Genomic DNA, 9,833 nt, shown 5'->3' with positions numbered 1-9,833 from the left:
GTTTGTTTGTTTATTTATTTATTTGAAATGGTGGTCTTCTGTAGCTCAGTTGGTAGAGAAGGGCACTTGCTACATCAGGATATTGTGTTCAACTCCCATTAAAATTTACACTACAGTTCAAAAGTTTGGGGTCATTTAGAAATGTCCATGTTTTTGAAAGAAAAGCACATTTTTTGTCCATTAAAATAACATTGATCAGAAATACTGTGTAGACATTGTTAATGTTGTCAATGACTATTGCAGCTGGAAACTGTTGATTTTCAATGGAATATCTACATAGGTGTACAGAGGCCCATTATCAGCAACCATCACTCCTGTGTCCCAATGGTACGTTGTGTTAGCTCATCCAAGTTTATTATTTTGAAAGGCTAATTGATCATTTGAAAACACTTTTGCAGTTACGTATGTTAGCACAGCTGAAAACTGTTGTTCTGATTAAAGAAGCAATAGACTAGTTGAGTATCTGTAGCATCAATATTTGTGGGTTCGATTACAGGCTCAAAATGGCTAGAAACAAAGACCTTACTTCTGAAACTCGTCAGTCTATTGTTCTGAGAAATTAAGGCTATTCCATGCGAGAAATTGGCAAGAAACTGAAGATCTCGTACAACGCTGTCTACTACTCCCCTCACAGAACAGCACAAACTGGCTATAACCAGACTAGGAAGAGGAGTGGGAGGCCCTGGTGCACAACTGAGCAAGAGGACAAGTACATTAGAGTGTCTAGTTTGAGAAACCTCACAAGTCCTCACAAGTCCTCAACTGGCTGCTTCATTAAATAGTGCCCGCAAAACACCAGTCTCAATGTCAACAGTGAAGAGACAACTCCGGGATGCTGGCCTACTAGGCAGAGTTCCTCTGTCCAGTGTCTGTGTTCTTTTGCCTTTCTTAATCTTTTATTTTTATTGGCCAGTCTGAGATATGGCTTTTGCTTTGCAACTCTGCCTAGAAGGCCAGCATCCCGGAGTTGCCTCTTCACTGTTGACGTTGAGACTGGTGTTAGTTATTATTTTTTTTGTTTTATATATTACCCCTTTTTATCCCCAATTTTATGGTATCCAATTGGTAGTTACAGTCTTGTCTCATCGCTGCAGCTCCTGTACGGACTCAGTCTTTTCTCATCGCTGCAGCTCCTGTACGGACCCGTGCGTCCTTCGAAACACAACCCAACCAAACCGCACTGCGTCTTGACACAATGCCCACTTAACTTGGAAGCTAGTCACATTAATGTGTCGGAGGAAACACCGTACATCTGACGACCGTGTCAGCGTGCACTGAGCCCGGCCCACCGAAGGAGTCGCTAGGGCGCAATGGGACAAGGACATCCCTGCCGGCCAAACCCTCCCCTAACCCAGACAATGCTGGGCCAATTGCACGCTGCCCCATGGGTCTCCCAGTCGCGGCAGCCGGGACTTCGAACACAGAATCTCTAGTAGCACAGCTAGTGTACTGTAATGTACTTATCCTCTTACTCAGTTGTGCACCGGGGCCTCCCACTCCTCTTTCTATTCTGGTTAGAGCCAGTTTGCTCTGTTCTGTTATGGGAGTAGTACACAGCGTTGTATGAGATCTTCAGTTTCTTGACAATTTCTCGCATGGAATAGCCTTCATTTCTCAGAAAAATAATAGACTGATGAGTTTCTGTAACGGTCGTCGGTGGAAGAAGGTGAGCACCATAGTGCAGCGTGGTACTTGTTCATGTTATTTATTATATATAACTGAACAACATCTAACAAAGAAACAAAAACACAACCGAAACAGCTCTGTCAGGTGCAACACACACTAAACAGAAAGTATAATCACCCACAACTCAAGGGTGAAAACAGGCTGCCTAAGTACAGTTCTCAATCAGGGACAATGATTGACAGCTACCTCTGATGGATTACTTGTTGGTTATTACTGCATTGTCGGAACTAGAAGCACAAGCATTTCGCTACACTTGCATTAACATCTGCTAACCATGTGTATGTGACAAATAAAATTTTATTTGATTTGATTGAGAACCATACCAGGCCAAACACAGAAATACCAAATCATAGAAAAAAATAACAGAGACTGCCCACCCAACTCACGCCCTGACCATACTAAAACAAAGACATCACAAAGGAACTATGGTCAGAATGTGACAGTACCCCCCCCAAAGGTGCAGACTCCGGCCGCAAAACCTGAACCTATAGGGGAGGGTCTGGGAGGGCGTCTGTCCGCGGTGGCGGCTATGGTGCGGGACGTGGACCCCACTCCACCATAGTCTTTGTCCACCTCTTAACCCGTCTCCATGGCGCCTTTCGAGTGGCGACCCTCACTGCCAACCTCGGACTGGGGACCCTAGCAACAGGTCCTGAATGGACGGGAGATTCCGGCAGCACCAGACAGGCGGGAGACTCCGGCAGCTCCGGAGTGAAGAGCGATACCGGTAGCGCCGGAGTGACGGGCGATTCCGGCAGCTCGGGAGTGAAGGGCGATTCCGGCAGCTTCGGAGTAACGGACGGCTCTGGCAGCTCCTGACTGACCGGCGGCTCTGGCAGCTCCTGACTGGCGGGCGGCTCTGGCAGCTCCTGACTGGCGTGCGGCTCTGGCAGCTCCTGACTGGCGTGCGGCTCTGGCAGCTCCTGACTGGCGGGCGACTCTGGCAGCTCAGGACAGACGAGCGACTCTGGCAATTCAGGACAGACGGGCGACTCTGGCAGCTCAGGACAGACATGCGACTCTGGCAGCTCAGGACAGACATGCGACTCTGGCAGCTCAGGACAGACGGGCGACTCTGGCAGCTCAGGACTGACGGGCGACTCTGGCAGCTCAGGATTGACGGGCGACTCTGGCAGCTCAGGTCAGACGGGAGACTCTGGCAGCTCAGGACAGACAGGAGACTGGCAGCTCAGGACAGACGGGAGACTCTGGCAGCTCAGGACAGACGGGAGACTCTGGCAGCGCTGGACAGGCGGGAGCACCTGTAGGGAGGAGACGGAGAGACGGCCTGGTGCGGGGGGCTGCCACCGGAGGCCTGGTGCGTGGAGGAGGCACCGGATAGGCCGGACCGTGGAGGCACACTGGAGGTCTCGAGCACCGAGCCTGCACAACCCTACCTGGCTGGATACTCCCCTTAGCCAGGCCAGTGCTGCGAGGTGGAATAGACCGCACTGGGCTGTGCTGGCGAACCGGGGACACCATGCGTAGGGCTGGTGCCATGTACCCCGGCCCGAGGAGACGCACTGAAGACCAGATGCGCTGAGCCGGCTTCATGGCACCTGGCTCGATGCCCACTATAGCCCAGCCGATACGAGGCGCTGCGATGTAACGCTCCGAGCTATGCCTGTGCACCGGTGCGCCTCATGGCATAACACGGTGCCTGCCCGGTCCACCTCTCTCCACGGCAAGCACGGAGAGTTGGCTCAGGTCTCCTACCTGACTTAGCCGCACTCCCCATGTGCCCCCCCCCAAAGAAATGTTTGGGGCTGCCTCTCGTGCCTGTTGCGCTGCCGTGTACGTGTCGCCAACTCCATTCTCCTGTAACCCTCCTTGCACTGCTCCAGAGAATCCCAGGTGGGCTCCGGCACTCTCCCTGGGTCGACCCACCACCTTTCTATTTCGTCCCATGTTGTCACATAGTCCAGATCTCGCTGCTGCCCGATACCACGCTGCTTGGTCCTTGGTTGGTAGGGGATTCTGTAACGGTCGGTGGAAGAAGGTGAGGACCAAAGCGCAGCGTGGTACTTGTTCATGTTATTTATTTAAACTGAACAACATCTAACAAAGAAACAAAAAGAACAACCGAAACAGCTCCGTCAGGTGTAACACACACTAAACAGAAAGTATAATCACCCACAACTCAAGGGTGAAAACAAGCTGCCTAAGTATGGTTCTCAATCAGGGACAACAATTGACAGCTGCCTCTGATTGAGAACCATTCCAGGCCAAACACAGAAATACCAAATCATAGAAAAAAGAACAGAGACTGCCCACCCAACTCAAGCCCTGACCATACTAAAACAAAGACATCACAAAGGAACTAAGGTCAGAATGTGACAGTTTCAGAAGAAAGGACTTTGTTTCTGGCCATTTTGAGCCTGTAATCGAACCCACAAATGTTGATGCACCAGGTACTAAACTGGTCTAAAGAAGGCCAGTTTTATTGCTTCTTTAATCAGAACAACAGTTTCAGCTGTGCTAACATAATTGCAAAAGTGTTTTCTGATGATCAATTAGCCTTTTAAAATGATAAACTAGCTAACGCAACATGCCATTGGAACACAGGAGTGATGATTGCTGATAATGGGCCTCTGTACGCCGATGTAGATACTCCATTAAAAATCAGTCGTTTCCAGCTACAATAGTCATTTACAACATTAACAATGTCATCACTGTATTTCTGATCAATTTGATGTTATTTTAATGGTCAAAAATGTGCTTTTCTTTCAAAAACATGGACATTTCTAAGGAACCCCAAACTTTTGAACAGGAGTGTATGAACACATGACTTCCCTTTGAATAAAAGTGTCTGCTAAATGGCATATATTAGAATTGTTGGAAAAGGACCCCGTAAGTAAGCATTTCGCTGTTAGTCCATACCTGTTGCATGTGACAAATAACATTTGATTTCATATTACCTAACAAGATCAGTTGGTCACACAAGATGCGTAAGTACTACATAGACTATTGTGTAGGGTATATAATTACATCAACTATTGTGTAGGGTATATAATTACATAGACTATTGTGTAGGGTATATAATTACATAAACTATGTGTAGGGTATATAATTACATAGACTATTGTGTAGGGTATATAATTACATAGACTATTGTGTAGGGTATATAATTACATAGACTATGTGTAGGGTATATAATTACATAGACTATGTGTAGGGTATATAATTACATAGACTATGGGTAGGGTATATAATTACATAGACTATTGTGTAGGGTATATAATTACATAGACTATGTGTAGGGTATATAATTACATAGACTATGTGTAGGGTATATAATTACATAGACTATGTGTAGGGTATAAAATTACATAGACTATGTGTAGGGTATATAATTACATACACTATGTGTAGGGTATATAATTACATAGACTATGTGTAGGGTATATAATTACATAGACTATTGTGTAGGGTATATAATTACATAGACTATTGTGTAGGGTATATAATTACATCGACTATGTGTAGGGTATATAATTACATAGACTATGTGTAGGGTATATAATTACATAGACTATTGTGTAGGGTATATAATTACATAGACTATGTGTAGGGTATATAATTACATAGACTATGTGTATTCTTCTTCTGCTTTATTAAATCACACACAAGACATTGTGAAACTTGTAAAGCTCCATAATGGTACTGTATGTTCATGCTCTACTGTAGTTTCAACAAGATAGAAGAGACTATAATTCCCTTTAGCACATTGTATTCCACTAGATGGCGTTATGTCACTGACTATTCACAGTTATTGCAGCCTTATAGCCCTTTTATAGCATAAATGCCATTTGACAGATCAGTCTAAATCAATGTCAACAACTTACTGCCTTAAATTCATATGGGTCAGTATGTATGGTAAGAATCAACTGCTAGTGTACTTGACTCATTGATAAAACTTTGCAGAAACAGGGAGGACCAAACAAGACACTCTTTAAATACCATAATGTATATGTAATGTTCAGATGAACACCCATGCAATTGAGCAACCAATACATTTAGTTTCATCTCACCTACTTTTAAGACAATTTCTTACACGGAACATTTTAAGATGTTTCTAGTGCTAACAATTAATAAATAGGACTGTGACCTCTTTTTTTGTTTGACAATCAACATAAATGGTCACTATATCAGTGAAGATAAAGCAAATACTCAAGTCCTCAAAATATCTTTGTTTTAATTTTGAATTAACGGCACCCGAAAAAGGTCAATCCATCCCCTGGCCTATTGGAATCCTTCTGTTATAACAACAGATAAGAAAAAAGAGGGGTTAAATTGCACTTGGATCTTTTCTTCCTACCGCCATGACCTCACTCTGGGGAAATGGTGGAAATTGTGTGTACCCTGACTCTCAATAATGCTAGACAATGAAGTATTGGCTCGTAACATGCCACAATATAGGACAAGCATAAAGGGCTTAGTAGTTAATAACGTAGAAAGTCTTCAAATCCATGTCAAAAGATCAGGGGGCCACAGGGACCTTTCATAACACTTATATGTGCAGGTTCAATTGCAGTGAAATGGTTACACTTCCACATTGAACTGGTCCACCCTGATGAGTTCATGTACACCATAGACTTCAAGACCACATTTCTGACAAGATTTCAGGGAACAAGCACTCTTTTTGAATGGTTCTTTATTGAAGAAATGGAGCTTGATAAACCTGTGGCTTATCAGATGGTGTTTGTACTTAGTGTTGTACTCTGTCATTACTGTAATGTGTTTGGCAGCATACTGTAGCTACATGCTTTTCTGATGCTAATATATTTTTAAATGTTGCATAAAGTGCAATAAGTTGCACTGTTATTTTGTCACCAATTTACTTGAATAAATCATTTAAACAACACCAGTGTAAATGATGTCACAAATGTTACACAATGCTAATAATGTTGCTAATTGAATTAAGTAGCTTAAGGAGCACAAACACAGTCTGTCTCGGTAATTAAGTACAGTTTCTCCATCTGCGTTTCACAAACGAAGTCTCTCTTTCTCTCTGGTGAACGTATCCTTTACTCGAACACAGACACTCCTCCAGCATTTCCACCCACTTTGTGAGTCTTTGATCCACATTATTCCAGTTAAAGTTACACCCATGTGCTGCAAGTTGAAACTTTCCTCATTGTTGCTCAGGGAAACCTTATACCCGTGGCGCCTTCTTGCTTTTGTCCTTCCCTTTAGTGACAGAACTCTCTTATGGTGCGGGACAAAAGACTACTCACGACACCATTTTATGATCTCTGTGATGAAACCGTTTCTTCCTTCTTTCATGATACCTAAATATGTCCCTTTAATCCAAGATGTAATGTCACAGCAACAACATTCACATTCTTTGTATTGTGACATGAATTTTGAAAGTGGCATACGTTGGGCTAAAACAACTACAACTAACAGCCTGAGAAGTGCTTCATACAGTATGAATGTTATGATAGAAAAAGTCATCCAAAACCACCTGTCGGTATGTGTGTATGTTTGTGCGTGCGTGCGTGCGTGCTCGCATGTGTGTACGTGGTTTGCGAATGACAGATGCACCTGATAGGAACAGATGCAAAGAATTATTATTATTGTTATTTATTGTTTTACAAAGTTCACTGGATTTTATGGGTCTATTGTGTCTTTGTGTAGCCTTGAACAGGCATTAATGCAGTCTCTGCACCTTCTTGTTAATCAATGTGGACTGTTGACAAAGCTTAACCGCACACAGATTATCTCAAGTCAAACTGCCTGATTCAAACCCCTCATTAGACACTTTGAATGTTTGCATCCAAAGTATCCGAAAACTATAGTTTAGTAAACATTCAAAGTGTCTAATGAGTGGTTTAATGGACTCACATAAATGCACTGTTTCCCTCTAATGTTGCAGTTCCACTGTAAAGTTAGCTTGGTATGTTTACACAGGATTTCTGCATCTGTCTTTCATAGCCCCGTGGGCCAACTAAAATCGAGGGGAACTAAGATTATCATCCCGCTTCTCAAAGGAGCTTTTCCTTATGCACACCCTCACAGATGTCGACATTTGGTTAGACAGTGTACTGGGAGACGCAGATTAACAGAGTTTGGGCAAGTCTGTTTGTGAATTACAAGGATGGTTACTTTAGTGCAAATAGACAGTAGAACGTGTAAGCCTATTTCTGTATTCTGTATCCCAGATTTTTTGCACTTTTTCAGAATTGACCAGCATGAACAAGATGCTTAAGATTGATATCTATTATCAAATTGAAAGGACACTCTTAGTCAAATTCATAGGCTTTCATATGGAATAACAGATGGTGAGAATATGTCATAATACCATAACATCCAACAGGAATGAATCCATCCCACTGTTGGAGTCAGCTTGTTTAAGAATTCACATCATCTTTATGTACAGTACCAGTCAAATGTTTTGACACACTTACTCATTCAAGGGTTTTTCTTTATTTTTACTATTTTCTACATTGTAGAATAATAGTGAAGACATCAAAACTGCGAAATAACACATATGGAATCATGTAGTAACCAAAAAAGTGTTAAACTATTCTAAGTGAATTTTATATTTGAGATTCTTCAAAGTAGCCACTCTTTGCCTTGATGACATCTTCGCATAATCTAGGCATTCTCTCAACCAGCTTCATGAGGTAGTCACCTGGAATGCATTTCAATTAACAGGTAATCTCCACCCGGCACAACCAGGAGAGGACTGGCCACCCCTCAGAGCCTGGTTCCTCTCTAGATTTCTTCCTAGGTTCATGCCTTTCAAGGGAGTTTTTTCCGAGCCACCGTGCTTCTACTTCTTTATTACATGCTGTTTGGGGTTTTAGGCTGGGTTTCTGTGCAGTGCTTTGTGACATTGGCTGATGTAAAAAGGGCTTGATAAATACAGTTCATTGATTGATTGTTAAAAGTTAATTTGTGGAATTTCTTTCCTTCTTATTGCGTTTGAGACAATCAGTTGTGTTGTAACAAGGTAGGGGTGGTATACAGAAGAAAGTCCTATTTGGTAAAAGACCAAGTATATATTATGGCAAGAACAGCTCAAATAAGCAAAGAGAAATGACAGTCCATCGTGACTAAGACATGAAGGTCAGTCAATATGGAACATTTCAAGAACTTTGAAAGTTTCTTCAAGTGCAGTTGCAAAAACCATCAAGCGCTATGATGAAACTGGCTCTCATGAGGACCGCCACAGGAAAGGAAGACCCAGAGTTACCTCTGCTGCAGAGGATAAATTCATTAGCGTTACCAGCCTCAGAAATTTCAGCCCAAATAAATGCTTCACAGAGTTCAAGTAACAGACACATCTCAACATTACCTGTTCAGAGGAGACTGCGTGAATCAGGCCATCATGGTCGAATTGCTGTAAAGAAACCAATACTAAAGAACACCAATAAGAAGAAGAGACTTGCTTGGGCCAAGAAACACGAGCAATGGACATTAGACTGGTGGAAATCTGTCCCTTGGTCTGATAAGTCCAAATTTTAGATTTTGGTTCTAACTGCCATGTCTTTGTGAGACACGGAGTAGGTGAACGAATGATCTCCGCATGTGTGGTTCCCGCCGTGAAGCTTGGAGGAGGAGGTGTGATGGTGTTTGGGTGCTTTGCTAGTGACACTGTCTATGATTTATTTAGATTTCAAGGCACACTGAACCAGCATGGTTACCACAGCATTTTGCAATGATACGCCATCCAATCTGATTTGCGCTTCGTGGGACTATCTTTAATTTTCAACAGGACAATGACCCAACACACCTCCAGGTTGTGTAAGGGCTCCCGAATGGCGCAGCAATCTAAGGCATTGCATCTCAAAATGCGTCACTACAGTGCCCTGTTCGAATCCAGGCTATATCACATCCAGCCGTGATTGGGAGTCCCATATGGCGGCGCACAATTGGTCCAGGTTTGGCCGGGGTAGGCCATCATTGTAAACAAGATTTGTTCTTAACTGACTTGCCTAGTTAAATAAAGGTTAAAAATAAATACACATTTAAAAAGTGCTTTTTGACCAAGAAGAAGAGTGATGGAATGCTGCATCATATGACCTCGACAATCACCCAACCTATTCCAAATTGTGAGGGTTTGGGATGAGTTGTACCACAGTGAAGGAAAAGCAACCAACAAGTTCTCAGCATGTATGGGAAATCCTTCAAGATGGTTT

This window comes from Oncorhynchus masou, chromosome 24, assembly GCF_036934945.1.
Source record: "Oncorhynchus masou masou isolate Uvic2021 chromosome 24, UVic_Omas_1.1, whole genome shotgun sequence".
NCBI classification, from domain to species: Eukaryota; Metazoa; Chordata; class Actinopteri; order Salmoniformes; family Salmonidae; genus Oncorhynchus; species Oncorhynchus masou.
The sequence above is the reverse complement of the archived record's forward strand: the minus strand, read 5'-3'. Positions refer to the sequence as shown.